The sequence below is a fragment of the Euleptes europaea genome, chromosome 3 (assembly GCF_029931775.1).
Source record: "Euleptes europaea isolate rEulEur1 chromosome 3, rEulEur1.hap1, whole genome shotgun sequence".
Taxonomy (NCBI): Eukaryota; Metazoa; Chordata; class Lepidosauria; order Squamata; family Sphaerodactylidae; genus Euleptes; species Euleptes europaea.
The window spans coordinates 37,038,818-37,060,155 of NC_079314.1; the positions used below are offsets into that span (position 1 = coordinate 37,038,818).

The 21,338-nt window shown below is 47.2% G+C and overlaps 1 protein-coding gene across 2 annotated transcripts in view; it reads left to right on the plus strand.

The window, feature by feature from the left end:
* The window catches only part of GMEB1 (glucocorticoid modulatory element binding protein 1), a 93,919-nt gene extending 72,782 nt beyond the window's left edge, over nt 1-21,137 (plus strand). For both annotated transcript variants that reach the window (XM_056846834.1, XM_056846835.1), the window contains exon 11: nt 21,115-21,137. The gene's annotated coding sequence lies outside the window, so the exon portion shown is untranslated. The remainder of the gene's footprint in view (nt 1-21,114) is intronic.
* Nucleotides 21,138-21,338: the final 201 nt, after the last annotated feature.

A 21,338-nucleotide genomic window follows, 5' to 3' on the forward strand; every position in this document is an offset into this window, starting at 1 on the left:
CTGCATTCAGTTCTCTGCTCAGCCAAAAAGCTAACTTGCTGGCCATGGGTCAGTTGTTCTCAGTCTCCCCTACGTTGCAGGGTGGTTAGGCAAAAACAGGGCAGGGCAGAATCATGTACGCCTTCCTCAGTTCCTTGAAGGGAGAGTTGGGACCAAAGAGTCGCGAAAAGACTCTGGATAATTTATGCATAATTTATGGTGCTGCAATCAGTGTGCATAATTATGCAGGCTAAATGCATAAGGCTTTTAACAAGGCATATTTCTGTGGGCCTCGGTCCTACAGCTCCATTTTGCTAATGGCAGCAGCACCTTCTTAGTGGAAGAGCCTCTTGAGTTGAGGGGATGTCAGAGTAAGGCGCCACTGGTAATGAAATGGATCTGCAGGATCCAGCTCATGGACCTCCATGTGGATCTCTTGCACACCTTTTAAATTTCTGTGTGGTCTGTGCAGCCCTGTTCCTATTGCTTTTGGCCTTGCAATCCAGTCCCCAAAGCTGGGATGAACCTGTGTCTTAACTTCGCCTGTTGCCCTGGGATGGATCTGACAAGTCCCCTTTTAATTTCATTATGTGTAAGCTGATGATTGCAGCCCATTTTGCTCTGTGGATAAGCAACCAGCTCCGTGTTGAAATGCAATCCACGAAGCCAGCAATTGTTCGGGCAATTCTCCTTGGCCGTGGCAATTAAAAAGATGCTGTAGCTGTGGTCCAGATTGCCTGGATCAGTGCCTGCCTGGTGCTTATTTTACAGCTGTCTGTGCACCCAAGGACTGACTGGGGCTTGTAGCTTCCAGGTAGAGCACACTTACATGGCTTGAATGCACATGGTCCTCAGTTCAATACCAGCTCTCTTCAGTTTAAAGCATAGGCATAGCACCAATGGTGGGCTCATAGCTCACTGAGCATCTGCATTGCATGCAGAAGGTCCCAGGTCGAATCCCCAGCATCTCCAGTTAAAAGACTCAGGTGGTTGGCGATGGGAAAGACCTCCACCCAAGACCCTGCAGAGCCGCTGCCAACCAAAGTAGGCAATAACCGTCCATGATGGGCTAATGATCTGACTTGGTATTAAGGCAACTTAATGTTTTCAGCAGTGCCCTTAGATGGTCAATTTTACAACATGCACCATCAGTCACAGTTGGCTCCACTCACCCTGTTGTGTCCCCTTTTTGCTGCTAGGATTTCCCCAGTCAAACTAGAAACCAAGGGGCTCTTCCATCTCTATGACTGTTCTGATCTTCCACACTCTGCCCCGAGCCTCAAAGCTGGGTCTCGTGGGTGGTAGCCAAGTGGGAAGTATGGAGAAGACTGGCATATCCTCCTCAGGAGTCACACATCCCACTTTTCATTTTTAATCCACACTGGAGACAAATGTTTTAATGATGCACCACCACCTGAAGCAGTTGCCCTGTAGATGGGAATGAAAGGGGTCCTGAGCGGAAGCTGTCAGACGTTGCCAATTGGAGTTGAAGATGGACTAATGCTCTGATGTGGTGTAAGGTAGCTTCATGCAGAGCCTGAAGGCAAAATCTGATGAAAGGCTGGAATATCTGTGATTGGCTCTAGAAAAATTTGTTTTCTTTAAACTGCATAATAGTATTTGGTCCAGGGGTCTAGATAGGGCTGCCAACTTCCAGGTGGTGACTGGAGATCTCCTGCTATTAAAACTGATCTCCAGCTGATAGAGATCAGTTCACCTGAAGAAAAGGGCCGCTTTGGCAATTGGACTCTATGGCATTGAAGTCCCTCTCCTCTACAAACCCTGCTCTCCTAAGGCTCCGTCCCCAAAATCTCCAGGTATTTCCCAACCCGGAGCTGGCAACCCTAGGTCTAGAACAGGCAGGAATGCTTAACTCTTCCCTTCTCCATGCCATTTTCCTGCCTTCTGCTGACTCCCAATGTGCAGTATAGCTGGTGTTTCTTTCCATATCCCCCTCAATAGCCAACAGATCCAAAGGGCCATTTGAGATCAGAGATTAGGAAAATGATGGTGTGTGTGTGTGTGTGGGGGGGGGGGAGGTAAGAAGCCAAGTGTCTCAGTGTTAGAAGGAAGCCCCTGGCATCTCCAGTTAAAAGGATCAGGTAGGAGGTCATCTCAAAGACCTGAGAGCTTAGAGAACTGCTGCAGGTCAGAGTAGACCAAGCTGACCTTGGTAGACCAAAGGTTTGACTCAGGTCTAAGCCAGATTCATATGTATGTATGTCCCCCCATCCTTGTGCTTGTAGCGCTGATTTCAATTGGCTCCCTTCTGCTACTGTTTAGGAATTTAAAAAAAAAAAAAAACAGTCCTGGAGATCTGAGCATGCATCCTCCAGCATCTTGTCTACCTTGAACTTCTGGCTACTAGTTTGCAAACCTGAATTGAAAATGGGATTTGTGATTCCAAAGCAAGCCAGCAGAGGGACCCCTTATATCACTTAAAGGACTAAAACTCATGGTGGCTTTATCCTCCTTTAATCCCTGTTTTAGCCAGGATCCAACACACATTAGGCGAAACGCATGCGTTCGATCCTGGCTGAATCCTGGCTGAAACAGGGATTAAAGGAGGATAAAGCGACCATGCGTTTTCACCCAAAAGGCTAAGCAATTTTTTTATTTTATGTTTTGCTGCTGGGGGAATGTGCTTTCTGCAGCATTTCATACAGTGTATGGGGATGGGTGGGAACACATGCGTTCCTTTTAAAAAATTAGCTCTTAGGAGATTGTGAAAATTGCTTCACAAAGTGGGCTATTCCTACACCAAAGAATAATGCTGAATGATAAAGTGACTGGAAAAGGACCCAGAGAGAGAGATGGAGAGTGTACATTCTAAGGGGAGGTGGCGACATGCCTGTGTGTACGGGGAGGGAGAGATTCATTCATGCATTCTTAGGCCTTGTTTGGCTGCAATTGTATGAATGGATCACCTCTGAAACCAGCTCCATCCTGTTGGTTTATATGTTTTAATAGAAAATGTTTACTGGTTGTCTTTGCCATTCGCTTTTGGAAGTCACTGTGAGATCCCGTTGACCCATCAAATTGCAAGATAAACTTTTTTTTTAAATGAAGCAGCTCTGCAGTTCACATAGTGGAGTGGAGTGGCAGAGTAGGGTGGGGAATCCTGGGTTCCAGTCCTCACTCGCATTAGCCTCTCCCTTCCTAATCTGCCTGCCAATTGCCAAAGTAGTTGTGGGGGGTGGGATAAGCGACCCTGAGTTTCTTGGAGAAAAGAAAAGAGAAACCATTATTGAGTTAAAACATAGCTTCTGCTTCTCCTGTGTTTGAGGCCTCTAGGTCCCTATTTCTGCTTAAATGCCCCCGTATTTCTAGTTTGTCAGATAAGGAGGTTCCAGGTGGAACATATGAAGAGAAATCTCTGGAGAAAGTGAGTCTTTTTTTTTGTTGGTCAGAGGAGGGGGAAGAGCTGAAGAGGTGAATGAGAAGCAGTTCCCATTATGTATGAAAGCTGGTTGGGCAGCAGGAAGTAATTCATGTAGTTGGTGTGCTCCCCAGGACCTCAATCTGCTTGTGCCTCTATGAGTTCCATGTGATGCATTTATTTATAGACTGCTGCCCCCTTGACACTGGGAAGCAGCCCCCTGCCCAACAGTTTTCTGCCCCGTGACAGAGGGATAGTCGAATCCCTCCAACCCAACTCCTGCTTCCTCTTTGGAAGAAGAAGAGTTGGTTTTTATATGCCAACTTTCTCTACCACTTAAGGAAGAATCAAACTGACTTACAATCACCTTCCTTTCCCCTCCCCACACCAGACCCTCTGTGAGGTAGGTGGGGATGAGAGAGCTGTGACTAGCCCAAGGTCACCCAGCTGGCTTCATGTGTAGGAGTGGGGAAGCCAACCTGGTTCACCAGATTAGCCTCCGCCGCTCATGTGGAGGAGTGGGGAATCAAACCCGGTTCTCCAGATCAGAGTCCACCTCTCCAAACCACCGCTCTTAACCACTACACCACGCTGGCTCCCCAGCTTGGTCCTGCTTGGGCTGTCTCAAGTTTCTGAGATCAGAACTTGACATCTTCAGTATTCTCCCTTCCAAAGTATAGTGTGTGAGCCTGTTCCGTCCAGATATTTTTTTAAAATCATGGTAACTCATGGGCTGTGGCTCAGGGACAGCACATGCTTGCATGCAGAAGGTCCTGGTTTCAATCCCTGGCATCTCCAGGTAGGAAGTCATGTGAAAGAACTCAGTCCAAGACCCTGGCGAGCTGCTGGCCAATAACAGGCAATACTGACCTTGCTAGACTGATGGTCAGATTTGGTATAAGGCAACTACATCTGTCCATGTGTACCCCCTTTCTAGCCTAAACTACCAACTGATGCACAACAGAAGGTTCCTGCTTTTAGCAGGGGCTGTGCAAGCATCTGCTTGGCAAGCAGAAGGTCCCAGGTTCAATCCCTGGCATCTCCAGGAAAAAAGGATCAGGTAGGAGTGGATGTCAAAATACCTCTGCTCAAGGCCCTGGAGAGTCACTGCCAGTCTGAGCAGATAATACTGATCTTCATAAACCAAGAGTCTGACTTGGTATAAGGCAGCTGCATTTTGGGAAAGGCCAGGGCTCAGGGGTAGAGCATCTGCTTTGCATGCAGAAGGTCCCAGGTTCCATCCCTAGCATCTTCAGGTAGCAGGTGCTGGGAAACACCTTTTTTGGTCCAGACCTCCAGAGTTACTGTGAGTCAGACTAGGCAGTGCACAGCTGTCAAGAGCAAATCCATCTTGGGGAAATTTTCCAGTCTGGAGTCTTTTTTTGCCTTTTGCAGGTGCAGAGTGTATTTCCCCTGCAACAGGCTAGCTCAATTAGATCATGCATTTCAGCTTGGAGCCTAGCATGGGAGGGGGGAACTCATGCAAACCCTGGAAAGTTCCATGGATGCAGCCCCATGATTGGTTTGCAGAGATCAGGAGCTTAGGGCCAGCTTTCTCTGTAAGTGTAGCTAATAAGAGGAACATGCCGTCACCCTTTCCCCCTGCCAAAAGGACACTTGCATTAAGCTCTGGAAACTACTTTGCCTCAAGAACCAACTGTATTTCATGAGGACTCCAGTAAGTACTTGAAGGGCTGTCACATAGAAGAGGGTGCTGAGTTGAAAGCATACGGGCCACCTAAACTCCCGGACTGGACCTGGCAACCCGATATGCAGGCACACGACTACTGTTCCAGCTGCACACCCGCTCCAAACACTACTGGTCGGCCGCTGCACGCTCCATTGAAACTGACACGGCCGCTCCCGCGAGCTCCGTGCAGCCAGCAGCTAGGAAGCAGAAGCAAGGGCAACCTCCAGTGAACCTGAGAGACTCCATGTTCCTGTGCAACCTCTGTTCCAGCCACAGCCATGTTGTGGAAAGCAGACAGTCACGTAGTCAGTGCCAGCACCCCTCTTTTCCCATTGCAACATCAGCAGCTTGATGGGCAATCAGCAGCGATCCTGATATCCGTGATGAGTCGTTCTTCCAGTTATGCAGCAGCGATCCCCAGACGTTTGCAGAGATTGTGCCTTTTGTTTAAGAACGTTAATCACTTCAGCAGAGATCTCCTGGTTCCTCCCGGGTTGCAAAAGCCATTGGGATCAGAATAGATTTCCAAATTCTCACCATCCCCACCCCGGTAGCCACAGATTATTCCTTTTGTCACCTTTTGTCACCTGGGAACCTAGGAGGGGTAAACTTCTCTCTCCGTCCCCAGAAAAATAGTATATCTGGGGTGCCCCCAGCCCATTATGTTACCTTAGGTCTTTCCTGGCACCTTTGCTGTTACTCTGTTGGTTAGGGTTTTGCGCAGCCTGACCACGCTCCCTCCCGCCTTGCTGGCCAAGTCTACGGGAACCCCTTGCCCCCGCCTTTGCTATTAATTTATTCTGTCTTAGTCTATGTGAACTTGGACAACACTTCTTCAAGAACGGTAAATATCTCCCCACCAACAATCCCTGCCACGTTGGCATCTGTGCTTGTACTACTCTCTTTGAATTTCTTAGATTTCTCTGTATGTGTGTATGCATCACTGATTTGAAAGAAAACAACATAAACTCTTTTAATTCGGAATCCTTTGTTTCTGTCTTTATTTAAAGGTCACAGTTACCGGCTCTGGCATACAAAGGTTGCGCTCGCTATATAAATATTGTAGTTTGCCATCTTGCTTGCTAATTCCCCAAGTTAAAGAGCAATTTGGCTAACAGATTATCCGGGCTGTGTGACCGTGGTCTTGGTATTTTCTTTTCTGACATTTCGCCAGCAGCTGTGGCAGGCATCTTCAGAGGAGTAACACTGAAGGACAATGTCTCACATTAACAGATCACTTCAGGATACAATGGTTCCATATTAACATACCACACCCTCATTAGCACATTATCTTGATACTTACAGGACAATGATTAGCACATTACCTTTGAAACTTTTTGCAGGACAATGATTCAGCTCAAACCCTACCCCTTTCTTACTATATATTACTCTTCCTACACACTTGACACTGAGAGACATTGTCCCTCAGTGTTACTCCTCTGAAGATGCCTGCCACAGCTGCTGGCGAAACGTCAGGAAAGAAAATACCAAGACTACGGTCACACAGCCTGGATAACCTACAAGAACCAATGAACTCTGACTGTGAAAGCCTTCAACAATATTTTGGCTAACAGAGTTGTTTTCTGTTGCCCCAGAAGGTCGGACCAGAACCAATGGGTTGAAATTAAATCAAAAGAGTTTTCGTCTAGACATTAGGAAGAATTTTCTAACAGCGGAATTTTCTAACAGAGCGGTTCCTCAGTGGGATAGGCTTCCTCAAGAGGTGGTAAGCTCTCCTTCCCTGGAGGTTTTTAAGGTTAGATGGCCATCTGTCAGCAATGCTGATTCTATGACGCTAAGCAGATGATGAGAGAGAGGGCATCTTGGCCATCTTCTGGACATGGAGTAGGGGTCACTGGGGATGTGGGGGGGAGGTAGTTGTGAATTTCCTGCATGGTGCAGGGGGTTGGACTAGATGACCCTGGTGGTCCCTTCAAACTCTATGATTCTGTGAAGTAATTAGCTAGTCTCCTCTCATCATGATTATTTACAGATTTTCACCTTGACAGGCAAATAAATGTTAAGGATTCATTCATTCATGTTAAGGATTCATTCATATGAGAGAGGGAGAGAGAGAAACAGAGAGACTTTCTGATGGAGAGAAGCTTTCTTTCATGAAGATAAGGCTTCGCTGGAGCATGAGTTGGTGGAAGGGTCTCATAGAATCTAGCCATAAAGGTCAGGCTTAAGGAGATGTACTTTCCAGCATCTTTTAAAGCTCAGTTCCTGGTATTGAGAGGGGTTGCTGATTCAGAAAGAGGGGATCTAATCTTTCTACCTTTTCATGGGCCCACTTTTCGGAATGGCCTCTGCCTTCCCCCACCACCTCTCCATGCTTCGGTTAGCCTTAGTGGGGGTGGGGGGACCACTGCCATTTTGGCAGTGGGCCAAAATGAGAATTAGAATTCTTATGTGGAATAGTTCCTAAGTTTGCACTGTCATGTTTGTACGGTGTGAGGGAGAAGACAATTGTGCTCCTTGGTTCCGTTTCCAATTAACTCTCTTAATTTGAATCCCAGCCAGCTTTTGTGGGAGCTGAGCTGCAATTGCTGGAAGGGAGGGTTAGCTATGTGAGGTTTGTGCACGCTCTGTTTCTGAGACAGATCTGATCAGGGGACAGGGTGCGAATCCTGTCTCAGGTTGCATCAAACTGTGTCCCAAATGTGTCCTCTTGGGCCTAACATTGTCGCCAGCTCTAACGTTTTGTGGCTGGGAGTCTCCGGAATATCACAGGAGAGGCCATGATGTCAGTTGTAGACCTTTCACATGGTAGGCAGAATGTCCCAGGTTCAATCGCTGGCATCTCCAGATAAAAAGGACAAGGCAAGGGGGTGATCTTTAAATCCTGGAGAGCCACTCCCAGTTAGAGTAGTTGATACTGACCTTGAGGGACCCAGGGTCTGACTCTGTATGAAGCGGCTTCATGAGTCCATGTCACCATTGGCTCCCTTAGCTCAGGGCCTAGCTGCATGATACATTTTACCTCAGGTCAAGTCAACAGATGTGTTGCGAGAGTCCCATGCTTTCAGAGGCATGCAGGTTAGATTCAGACCGGGATGGTGGGGCATAAGGGAAAGAAGCTTAACCCCTGACCCCAGTGTTCTTTTCCCAACCTGAAACAGCCTTGGGCAGCTGCTATTTGCTCAGTTGGAGCAAAGACCAATTTCTTGGGGGCCTTTTCAATTGGGAAAATAGCACCAAGGGAAGGCTTAGGCCCTTCTCCCTGTGTACCATGGTTCTGATTCAAATCCAGCCCACAGGCCTTAGGTAGGGTTGCCAGGTCCCTCTTTGCCACTGGAGGGAGGTTTTTGGGGTGGAGCCTGAGGAGGATGGGGTTTGAGGAGGGGAGGGACTTCAATGCCATAGAGTCCAATTGCCAAAGCTGCCATTTTCTCCAAGTTAACTGATTTCTATCATCTGGAGATCAGCTGTAATAGCAGGAGAGCCAGAGTGGTGTAGTGGTTAAGAGCGGTGGTTTGGACTGGTGGAGTTTGACCTGGAGAACCGGGTTTGATTCCCCACTCCTCCATACGAGCGGCAAAGGCTAATCTGGTGAACTGGATTTTTTTCTCCACTCCTACACAAAAAGCCAGCTGGGTGACCTTGGGCAAGTCACAGCTCTCTTAGAGCTCTCTCAGCCCCACCTACCTCACAGGGTGTCTGTTGCGGGGAAGGTAAGGTGATTGTAAGCGGTTTGAGTCTCCCTTAACTGGTAGAGAGAGTTGGCATATAAAAACCAACTCTTCTTCTTCTTCTGATCTCCAGCTGATAGAGATCAGTTCATCTGGAGAAAATGGCTGCTTTGGCAATTGGACTCTATGGCATTGAAGTCCCTCCCCTCCCCAAACCTCGCCCTTCTCAGGCTCTGCCCCAGAAACCTCCCGCTGGTGGCAAAGAGGGACCTGGCAATCCTAGGTTCCAAGGCTGGGACTCTTTTCTGCTCTGAGCCATGACCCTCCACTCCTCAGATGCATTGTTTCTACTCCTAGGTGAGGAAGAAAATGCAGCCTTATTCTCCCAAGGCTTGATGCAGCGAAGCTTACTGAAGGGGGAGGATTGTGTGGGGAAGCACAAGCAAGTTCTTTATATAGAAGGCTTTGGGTGTGAGTGGCCCAGATTTGTGCACTTGCCCACAATTACAATTGGCTTGTGAACTGCTCAGTGGCAACTGCCAACGCAGGCTTCTTGACAAGCGCTACATTTTCTCTGCCGTACGTCAGTTGCACAGAATGTTCTTTGTGCCGGAGCAGATGCCTCCTGCATGCAATCTGGCCATGTTTACAAGGCAGGGGGATCTGCTGCAGGAGTGGCAGCGTGGCGTTCAGGCCGAGAGGAGCTGACGTGCGCCGAGTCGGAACAGCTTAAAAAAAAAAAAAGTCAGCTGAGGCTAAATGGCGACCTGCTTGCAAATAAAGACTTTGCTGGTTTGGCTAGTTGCTTCAAATGGATAGGAACCTTCCTCGCCATAGCAGTTCCCACCAGGGGCAGCTTTCCTTTTTGCCCCCTTCTTTCTGCAGCATCTTTCCATCCTCTTGCATCCCCTCCCTGGCTCTGTTCTCCCCAGATTCCAAGTCTGGGACTCATCTCTCCTCTGCCGGAGAGGGGAAAGAGCCAAGGCAAGTAAGGATATACCTTAGAGTGCCAGCATGGTGTAGTGGTTAGGGTGCCAAACTAGGATCTGGAGGACCCAGGCTCGATTCCCTACTCTTATGTGGAAGCTGGCTGGGTGATCTTGGGCCACTCCCTCTCTTTCAGCCTCACCTCCCTCACAGGGTGGTGGTTAGGGTTGCCAACCTCCAGGTACTAGCTGGAGATCTCCTGCTATTTCAACTGATCTCCAGCCAATAAAGATCAGTTCCTCTGGAGAAAGTGGCTGCTTTGGCCATTGGACTCTATGGCATCGAAGTCCCTCCCCAAATCCCACCCTCCTCAGGCTCTGCCCCTTCTAAATCTCCAGGTATTTCCCAATCCAGAGCTGGCAACCCTAGTGGTGGCTGGGAGGATAAAATGGCAGAGGAGAGACTGATGTTGTCAGCCGCTTTGTGTGTGTGTAAAGTACCTTCAAGTCGCAGCCGACTTATGGCAACCCCTTTTTGGGGTTTTCATGGCAAGAGACTAACAGAGGTGGTTTGCCAGGGCCTTCCTCTGCACAGCAACCCTGGTCTTCCTCGGTGGTCTCCCATCCCAATACTAACCAGGGCTGACCCTGCTTAGCTTCTGAGATCTGACGAGATCAAGCTAGCTTGGGCCATCCAGGTCAGGGCGTCAGCCGCTTTAGGGTATTAATAAATGCATTTAGGGTCTGAATCTGCTCCCCCCCCCCCGAGATAGAGGAATGGATTGTTTTACAGAACGGATTGTGGGTGTGCAGGAGAGCATCTACCTGTGCTCTTACCTGGGTGGCTTTCTGCACTGCAGAGTACATCCTTCTCCTTAGGCTGGTCTGGCTCCTTCATTTCTCTTTGGCTGGGAAAATAGTTGGGGCCTATAGATCTGCTGCCTAATTCTGCCCTGTATGCAGTGCTTCAAGGTACCTGGTGCAGAAAGCGAGATGAGAATTGTCTGGGTAATTTGGCCACGGGAGGAAAATGTGCTGCAACACAGCCCTGCCCTGCAGCATACATAGCATAATAGTTAATCCAGGTTAGTTGCGCCTCCCAAGGAGAAGGCTTTGCCTCAAAAGTGTTTCCTGAGTTATGGTTTGTTGAGCAAGGGCCATGTGAATCTGGATGTAGTCTCTATCTTGCCCCTATAGAGCAACCATGGCCACTGTAGGAATGGATAGGCCAATGAGTGGTGAGGTGGATGGAACTGAAATGCTGAGTAAGGGAACCCACAAACCCACCCACCTCCTCTTAAGATCCTGGCTGGGGCAGACTGGTCATTTAACTTACAAGGAAATTCCCTAGTGCCATGTTTTCTGGAAGCGTTCATTGGAGTTCTTTTACGGAATTAGAACAATTTCCCTATTGTTGTTCTATTGAGCCAGCATGGTGTAGTGGTTAAGAGCAGTGGTTTGGAGTGGTGGACTCTAATCTGGTGAACTGGGTTGGTTTCCCCACTCCTCCACATGAGGCCAGCTGGGTGACCTTGGGCTACTCACAGCTCTCTTAGAGCTCTCTCAGCCTCACCTACCTCACAGGGTGTCTGTTGTGGGGAGGGGAAGGGAAGGTGATTGTAAGCCAGTTTGATTCTTCCTTAAGTGGCAGAGAAAGTCGACATATAAAAACCACCTCTTGTTCCACCCCTCAGCACTTCTTGAGTGGTGCTTGCAGTTCAGGGCCACTGGGAAGGATTAGGGAGAGCCAGCATTGTGTAGTTGTTAGAGGGTGAGAGTAGCATCTGGAAGATGCAGGTATAAATCCTTAGTCAGTCATGGAAACTTACTGGGCCAGTTGCTTTCAGTCAAACCTACCTTGCAGGATGGGTATTGTGAAGATAAAATGGATGAAGGAAGAATAATGTTGTAAGTGACTTTTGGTCCCCGTTGGAGTAAAGCAAGAGGATGGATCCAACCAGATTTTTCACTCAGTCATCCCGAATTCTCCTTATGACCACCCCATCCAACATAGCTTTTGTCCATGAAGGCCCCATGATTCCCAATCATAGGGGATCAAAGGATTCCTCCCTCCTTTTTTACCAGTGAAAGCTGGATCCAACCCTGGCAAGTATTTGGATGGGAGACCTCCAAGGAATACCAGGGGCATGATGTGGAGGCAGGCAATGGCAAACCACCTCTGAATGTCTCTCTTTATCCTTACTCATCTTGATTATTATTTTTTGGCCATCAAGTCACAGCTGATCTATGGCGACCCCATCGGGTTTTCAAGGCAGAAGACGTTCAGAGGTGGTCCAACTTCCTGTTTGCTACAGTGGCCAACCAGATGCCCCAGAAGAACCTCAAGCAGGGCACAAAGACTCTTCATGTTGCCACTGAACATGGAGATTCTCTTTGGCCATCCTGACTAAATAGCCCCCAATGGACCACCATGAGAGGGAGGGCATCTTCTGGGCATGGAGTAGGGGTCACTGGGTGTGCGTGGGGAAGGGAGTTGTGAATTTCCTGCATTGTGCAGGGGGTTGGACTAGATGACCCTGGTGGTCCCTTCCAACTCTATGATTCTATTTTATGATTCTATGACCGATCCAATACTCTGTAATATTATATCATTATTCTTGACTCTGTGTCCTGTCTTTCCTCCTTGAATTCTCCACCACTTTCATAAAACCCCACTTCTTTGGTTTCTATTTCATCAGCTGCGTGTACTCCTTCTCTTTTCCTCTCCCTCCTGTTGCTTGCGCATCAACAGCTTATTAATTTCCACCATTTAAGGAAGGGAGCTGATGAGCGCATGCATGTGCTGACTCTGGGAGATCAGCCCTCTTCCTCACTCTCGCCACAAGGCAAATGCGGTGGCACAGCTGCTGCGTAGGCAAAAGCACAGCTCAAACGCATTCGGTCCAGGCGGCCCAACTGTTTTTGGTAGTTTAGCCAGGGTTCCCCCTGGATGGAAACCAGCACAGCAATCTGTAAGGAAAAGTTAGTTTTTTTATTCCTCCAAAGCATGTTGTATCATGCAGGGTTTGTTTGACATGAATGTAATATATGGCAAAGCGGGGATTTTTGCCAGATTCCTGCCTTTGTATCCTTAGACATTTCACCATTGAAGCACCACAGGCTCACACATACACACAAAAGGGTAATGATCGTTTGCCACCACTTCAAATGGGCCTTTAATATTTTTCTTGTTCCCTTCCTCCATTTGGAGCTGTTCCATTTTCCCTTCTTTAGTTGCCTCCTATGAAACCAGAAGCTGCTACTCTTGGCCACATAGTACCTCAGAGCATTTGAATGCCTGGACAGAAGCCAAAGAGCACCTTAAAAATCGGTTAAAAATGGGTTTACTCTTAGAAAATCACATAAATATAATGCATCTAAAAAAAAAAATCTGTCTAAGCTATAAGATAAGGTCCAAACTTGAGTTCAAGAGTTGGGAAGCCTATTTCTAGCATTTGATTTTGTAACCAAGGAGCTAAAGGACAAAAGCTACATTCAGCCACTATTGTCTTAGCGTGTATTTTCCAAGCACAGAAGAAACACAGATTTGTATGGTCTGCTTTATATGATTGTACTACAACTTTGAAATCAAAGGCAAAACCTGTTGAAACGAGTCACAAAGCATCTCAAAGTAAGGAGTGGAACGATGTTTTTGTAACAGGATGAGAAGCAATGGCTTGTTGAACCATGAGGAACTGAAGTTTGAACACAGAGCCCCTCATACCTGGGATTCCAAGATAACTAAACCCTGCATTGGATCTGGTTGGGAAGAGCACATGAACCACATGAACCACCATCGCTTTGCTACTGGTGCTAGGTCTTCAGCGGCTAATAGCTGTAGGCAAATTCAGAGGTGTTTGAGAAGAATTAGGAGGTTACCAGTCCAAATTGGAGTCTGAGCTACCCTTTGGAAACAAACATAGGAGAAGAAGAAGATGAAGAGTTGGTTTTATATGCTGACCTTCTCTACCTTTTAGGGAGAATCAAACTGGCTTATAACCTCCTTCCCTTCCCCTCCCCACAACAGACACCCTGTGAGGTAGGTGGGGCTGAGAGAGCTCCAAGAGAGCTGTGACTAGCCCAAGGTCACCCAGCTGGCTTCATGTGGAGGAGTGGGGAATCAAACCCGGCTCTCCAGATTAGAGTCCACCGCTCTTAACCACTACACCATGCTGGCTATTCACAACAGTTTATCTGTTACCAATATGTGCAATATGTATTAAACCAAAGCCCTCTTGAGTCCTGTATATTTTACCTCTTCCCTTATGGATGTGTGAACATTATTTTCCTGTAATGTAGCGGTTCCCAACTGAGCTCTATGGAGCACTTGGTGCTCCAAGAAACATCTCCTAGTGCTCCGTGAAGAGACTGGAAAGAAAAATATTACTGTCATTCTGTTTAGTTTATAGATGCTAGGTGAAAATTACTCCTCTGTGTCAAATTTCTCTCCTGAAAAGTGCTCCATGACTCAAAAAGCTTGGGAACTGTGGCTGTAATGGATTCCACTTTCCACGGAGGAGGTCAGCTGGGGAAACCCTGATCTATGGCAGAGGTGAGCATGGGGATTAGATGGAGCAAGGCCTTTTCTAGAAAGGCCTGCTGCTATGAGCAACTCAAGGAAAATTGCCAAAGCTTTCTTTCTGTTGACGTTTAGTGGATATCTTTAAAGTGACTTCAGTAAGCTTTGCGGGATATCTTTTTTTAAAACTGAGTGGTTGCTGCTGTCCTCAGTAAGCTATCTTTCTCTGCTCACCTTCTCCTTGCTGTTCCCTCCCATAGGAATGAAAGCTGTGGCTGCCTACTCTAGGGCCTTTTCAGTGGTTGCCCCTGAGCTCTGGAATGCATTTCTGATTGAGGTATATTGTAATGCCCTCCTTCTCTACTTTCTGGTAGCTCTGTAAATAGGATTCCCTATTTCCCATACTGGGGAAAACCTAGAACAATCTGCCTTGTGATTTGGTTTTAAGTTGTTGCTTGGAAACCCCCCCCCCCAAGTTTGCCATTAACAAAGAAAAGTCATAAGTAAAGATTAAGGATTGTCTGTTATGAAATTTTATTGTTTTGCTGCTTTATGTTTTGTACCTTAGAAACAAGGCAGGCTATTTTAATTAATGAAGAGCATTTTTAGCTCAATGTTCCCTGAGACAGGGCTTGAGCTAGGTTACAACGATAATAAAAACAATATACGATAATAAAAACAATATACAGTTAAATATCCATTAAAAAAACATAGAGTCATAGAGTTGGAAGGGACCATCAGGGTCATCCAGTCCAACCCCCTGCAAAATTCAGAAAATTCACAACTACCTCCCCCCACACGCCCCCAGTGACCCCTACTCCATGCCCAGAAGATGGCCAAGATGCCCCCTCTCTCATCATCTGCTTAGGGTCATAGAATCAGCATTGCTGACAGATGGCCACCTAACCTCTTCTTAAAAACCTCCAGGGAAGGAGAGCTTACCACCTCTTGAGGGAGCCTGTTCCACTGAGGAACCACTCTAACTGTTAGAAAATTCTTCCTAATGTCTAGACGGAAGCTTTTTTGATTTAATTTCAACCCGTTGGTTCTGGTCCGACCTTCTGGGCAACAGAAAACAACTCGGCACCCTCCTCTATGTGACAGCCCTTCAAGTACTTGAAGATGGTTATCACATCAGCTCTCAGTCTTCTCCTCTTCAGGCTAAACATACCCAGCTCCTTTAACCTTTCCTCATAGGGCTTGGTCTCCAGACATATGCAATCTAAAGTTAGGTGGCAGTGTTAACAACCCTGTGGAAAGCTCCTTCTTGTACAACTTGTGGTCTCAACAGAGTGGAATCCTTTCTAACAGATTCAGGAAGGTGGTTCCATAAAACAAGAGCATTCACTGACAAAGCCCTGGCTCTTGCCATGACCGAATGTGCTCATGAAATTGCCGTATGCTTGAGTCAGAGCATGAAACATAATATGCCGGATCAGACCAAGGCCCATCAAGTCCAGCAGTCTGTTCACACAGTGGCTAACCAGGTGCCTCTAGGAGGCCCACAAACAAGACGACTGCAGCAGCACCATCCTGCCCGTGTTCCACAGCACCCGATATATTCTCCATGCTCCTCTGATCCTGGAGAGAATAGGTATGCATCATGACTAGTGTCCATTTTTACTAGCACTGGTTCATCTAACTCAGCGTGGTCCCTTCTGACGGGCGGCTGCTCTCCAGGGTTTCAGAGTTCTTCTGCATCACCTGCTGCTCAGTCCAGGGACTTGCATGGAGGCTCCAAATCCACTGGAAGCAATGGAAAGGATTAGAATGAAGGGTGGCGTGAGTGGGAAATAATGGTTGAGCAAATCCTCGTACTTTCAACTTGCCTGTGAAATAAAAATGTGCAGTTTTCCCCCCTGCCAAACTAGGTGGGCTTTAGTACGGATATGGTCTTGACACAACACAGCATTGCTTGAAAAATTGTCAGCAGGAATGAAGTTTAAAAACCCTTCACAGTTCAGTTTCAAAATGGAAAATGCTGCTGAATTTTGAATTTATAAATATTCCCCCCCAGCTCTTGAAAGTGTTCTGCTTTACCAAGTCCATCTTGTGCATTGGATTATCTATTTATTTTAAGACTTCTGCCCCACTGTTCAGAGATTTGCTCTTGATGGCTTATAAAGATTATTTTACTTCATTTATACCTCATTTTTTCCCCACTCCTCCATTTTACCATCACAACAATCCTGTAAGGTAGGTTAGGCTGAGTGTGTGAGTGGCCCAAAGTCACCCTGAAAGCTTTCATAGCAGAGTGGGGACTTGAACCTGGGTCTCCCAAACCCTAGTCCGACACTAACCACTACACCATGACAGCTCTCATTTATGTATAATGCAATTAGAACGCAACCTCTCCTTCTTTTGATATATGCCGAATTTCTCTACCACTTAAGGAAGAATCAAACCGGCTTACAATCACCTTCCCTTCCCCTCCCCACAACAGACACCCTGTGAGGTAGGTGCGGCTGAGAGAGCTGTGACTAGCCCAAGGTCACCCAGCTGGCTTCGTAGGTAGGAGTGGGGAAACCAACCTGGTTCCCCGGATTAGAGTCCGCCACTCATGTGGAGGAGTGGGGAATCAAACCCGGTTCTCCAGATCAGAGTCAACAGCTCCAAACCACCGCTCTTAACCACTACACCACGCTGACTCACACCTGTTCACCCTTCTGAAGTATCCCTGATTTTCAGTAATATTTATGATTTTGATCCTTTTTTTTTTTTTTTTACCATGGAGCTTCGATTTACCCTGGAAAAGACTCTGCTCACAATCCAATCCAGAATTAGGTGAACAGAACTACATTGGAACTTGAATTTTCCCATTGCAATGAGGATCATATTGGCTGCAGATCAAGATGCGCTAATTTTTTTTTTCAAATCCATTGAGTGTTGCCTAAGTATTTCTTTGAAAAACTCAACTCACATGCAGGCTTCAGAGCCCATTTAATAGGAGAAGGAGGCACAGTTACTTCTATTCTATCTTTCAATTCATGTTCCAATGCAACCTTTCTGTCACTATCTTGAATTCTTTTAAAGGAACGCATTCACATCAAGGAAGAGTGCCATTGAAAACACTAATCATAAACTGTACTCTGCTCTTTGAGAGAGAGAGAGAACAAATTCCGTTCACTGTTCAGTGCTTCAACTAATGCATCGTATTTCCCTTTCCCTGCAGTGGCTTCCATTTATATTCATTGTTTCCACTTCATTAACTATATGTGACTGCATATATGGAGCCAGATGCACATTTTCCATGCACCAAAAAGCGAGGAGATAAAAGAATCCTAGTAGGAAATGATCAAGAATCCTATCAGAAAATGATCTCAGCAAACCGTCATCTACTGCCTCCTAATATTTAGCACCAACAAATACATTTGTTCTTAGGGATCTGACTGGCTGTTCTTCATTCCTGGGAAGAAGCTATTTGAAGGGTAGCTTAACTTTTGCTTGATAGCCTGATGGTTAAGAACTTTATTAGAGGCCCTGCTCTGTCTGTGTCCTGGGGGGGCGGGCACAGAGACAGGGCCTTCTCTGTGGTGGCACCTCTATTGTGGAATTTCGTTCTTGCAACTGTTTGCCTACTCTTTTGAGTTTGTGGGGTTGGGTGAAGACATCTTCTAAATTAAAAAAAAAAAGATGTTACCTGCCCCCTGGATCTATGCTTTTCAGTTTCTTTTAGAACTGTCTGTTAATTCCGTGTGGGAGATGTTTTTACTGTTACGTTTTGCCCTTGCTGCTTGAATCGCTGGGGGTTTGTGTATCATTTTCATGCTGGTGGGTTTTTAAAGCTTTAGTTATTTTTATCAGATTTATGGTATTCAGCATCACTTTCCTTGTCCTGCAATGACCAGCGGTAATGATGAGCAGGTAAAGAATATGGAATTATGATGTATTTGTTGCTAGCTTGTTTTTTGAGCAACCCAAAAAAGGTGGGGGTGGGATACTATTCGAGTAAGATTGGTAATAGCCAGCATGGGGAAAATAGCAATTTTGGTTTCAAATGATAGTCTCTAAAAAGACCATTATGACGCTGCTCTATATTGACTCAGACCACTGGTCCTTCTAGGCTGGCTTGCTTTGATTGGCAACTACTCTTCAAGCTCTCCTTCTAGACTGGCAGTCATCTTAATAGGAAAGACTTGGAGCAGAGCCTTCAGGCAGGCGAAGCGTTGGACTCTGCCACTGAGCTACTGCGCCATCTTGGCATGGTGTGGGCCCTCTTGGGAACGTGCCATTTTGTACAGGTCAGAGACCCCATGACGAAGGCGAGCCTGCTGGATCAGATCAGCGGTCCATCTTATCCAGCATCCTGTTTCACACCAACCAGCTGCCCTGGAGGGCCAACAAACAGGAAATAGAGGCCAAGGCCTTCCCCTGAGGTTGCCTCCTGGCAGCATGAATCTAGTTTTTAGAAGGAATTAGATAGCTAGTGGCTATCGCTGTGCTCACTGGTAGGGCTGTTGATTCGGTTCGGCCCGAACTGAAAATCAGCCGAATTTCCCCTGATTTGGTGGTTTTTAGTTCGGGAGGAACCGAACTCAAAACTGGCGGGCAACCAAGGGGGCCGAATTCAGCGAGTTCGCGAATAAATTCAGCAAATTCGGGGCCGTCAGTAAGCAGCATAACCGTCAGTAAGCAGCATTCTCCTCCCCAGGCCAATCGGTGGCCAAGCTGGGTCTTCTTCTGGCCAATCAGTCAGGATTGAGTACTGGAGGAATCAGCTGATGTGCGGCCCGGCCAGGGAGAGAGAGCGAGAGAGCGAAATCCTCGTGTGTGTGTGTGGGGGGTGCTTGTGCACATTCGCTCCTTTCTGTGGCTGCAGGGGGCGTATTTTTTGGGGTACAGACACAAAACTTTCACTGGAGCTTCAGATGAAGCTTCTTAAGATACCCCCCAAGTTTTGTAAACATCGGGTCAGGGGGTCCCGAGATATGGGCTCCCCCCTTTTTCTTTCCATGGCTGCAGGGGGCGCATTTTTGGGTGTACAGACCCCAAACTTTCAGTGGAGCTTCAGATAAAGCTTCTTAAGATACGCCCCAAGTTTTGTAAACATTGGGTCAGGGGGTCTCGAGATATGGACTCTCCCCCTTTTCCCTCCCCCTTTTTCCATTTATGTGTCTGCAGGGGGCGCTTTTTTGGGGATATAGCCCCCAAACTTTTAGCATAGCTTCAGACAATTATTCTTAAGATACTACCCAAGTTTTGTAAAGATGGGTTCAGTGGGGGCAGAAATATCGCCTCCCCCCTTTTCTCTTTCCATGGCTGCAGGGGGCGCATTTTTGGGGGTGCAGATCCCAAACTTTGAGCGGAGTTTCAGACCAGTGTTCTTAAGATACCCCCCAAGTTTTGTGAACATTGGGTCAGGGGGTCCCGAGATATGGGCTTTCCCCTTTCCCCTTTCCCCTTTTCCCTATTGGGATGAATGGATCAGCCGATCCTGTGTGCATCTCCACTCCAGAGCAAAACGACCCGTGCCTAATTGGAATTATCTTGGATTACAAGTCCTCCCCAGCCCCTTCTGATGGAACAGAAGACAGCCACAGTAAGACCCCTTTGGGGGCTTTAATCTATAATTTTTCTCCTGTGTATGTGTGTGTGTGTGTGGGGGAAAGCAGAGTCTGTGTGTGTGTGGGGAGGGAGCAGTTTCTGTGGGTGGGGGGGAAGCCAAAGGGGGCTTTCGTCGGTTCTGCCTGGGGTGTGTGTTCCCCCTCGAGTCTCTCGCTCCCTGGTTTGAGGGGGGAGGTTTCAGTTGTGTGTTGCAAAGGTGTTGTTTTACAAGGTTGTGTTGTTTTGCAGTTGGTTTGCAAACGTCTCAGCTGTTGTCGGGGCTGGGAGCTTTGTGCGTGGGCGGCAAGCTCTGCTGAGAGATGCACATTAAGGGTGGGGGGACTCCTTTCAGGGCCCATATCTCATCCCCCCTGACCCAATCTTTACAAAACTTGGGGAGTCTTTCAATAAACGTCCTTTGAAGCTCTGCCGAAAGTTTGGGACCTCTAACCCCAAAAATGCCCCCCCCAGAGCCGCGGAAAGGCGCAATTGTGTTTTTAATGGCTTTATTCGGCCGAATTTTTCCCCGAACTTTGAATTCCCGACGAATTGAACGGATCCGAAGTGGGGGAGTTCGGACTTCGGCATATCCCGAATCTAAACGGGCTGAATTCGGCCGAATCCGAACTATACTGAATTTTTTTTAATTCAACAGCCCTACTCACTGGCAGTGAATCCTACAATTTAATAACACTGAATGAATAAATGTTCTTTTGTCTGTCCTGAATCTACTGCCCATCAACTTGGTGCCCCAAAGCTAGCATGTCAGGGAGATTAGCTTAAGTATTTCTCTCTTACATACATACACACACACACACACACACACATTATATATATGCGCACAGGGGAGTTTTTGATATTGGCAAGCACTGAAACATGTCACTACACCCCCAGTCTCCCACATCTAATAGGGAAGACTGTCTGGAGGACTTGACCACATGTGTGTTCTGAACATGGAGATGAGCCCTGAGGTATGTGCTCTTGGTGTGCTGGTTGCCATAAACACAGGAGTTTTGAAATCAGTTTGTTTAGGATTCCAGGTTTAGGACAGATCCTTGGATGGAGGCCCTGCCCTATGGAAGCATTTCTGCACACAGCATGCTTTTTACAGCAAGCTATGTTTTGTCTAGTGGTTTATTGGTTCATGCAGACTCTTGAGAGCCAGCATGGTGTAGTGGTTGAACGGTGGTTTGGAGCGGTAGACTCTGATCTGGGGAACCGGGTTTGATTCCCCACTCCTCCACATGAGCAGTGGACTCTAATCTGGTGAACTGGGTTGATTTCCTCACTCCTACACATGAAGCCAGCTGGGTGACCTTGGGCTAGTCACACTCTCTCAGGCCCACCTACCTCATAGGGTGTCTGTTGTGGGGAGGGGAAGGGAAGGTGATTGTAAACCGGTTTGATTCTTCCTTAAGTGGTAGAGAAAGTCGGCATATAAAAACCAATTCTTCTTCTCCCCCCCCCCCCGCTGCTGGAGATCCCTGGCAGGTAGCATACTAGGGTATAAACAGAAACCCCACTGAATTACTTAACTATTCAGGACCTGATCCATAGAAGCTGTTTTGGGTGGCCTTCATTTGCTACCCCATCCCTTTGCAGTAGGACATCACTCAGTCTTAGCTGATACATGAAGGGAGCTTGTTTGAGAGCTGGTGTGGGGTAGTGG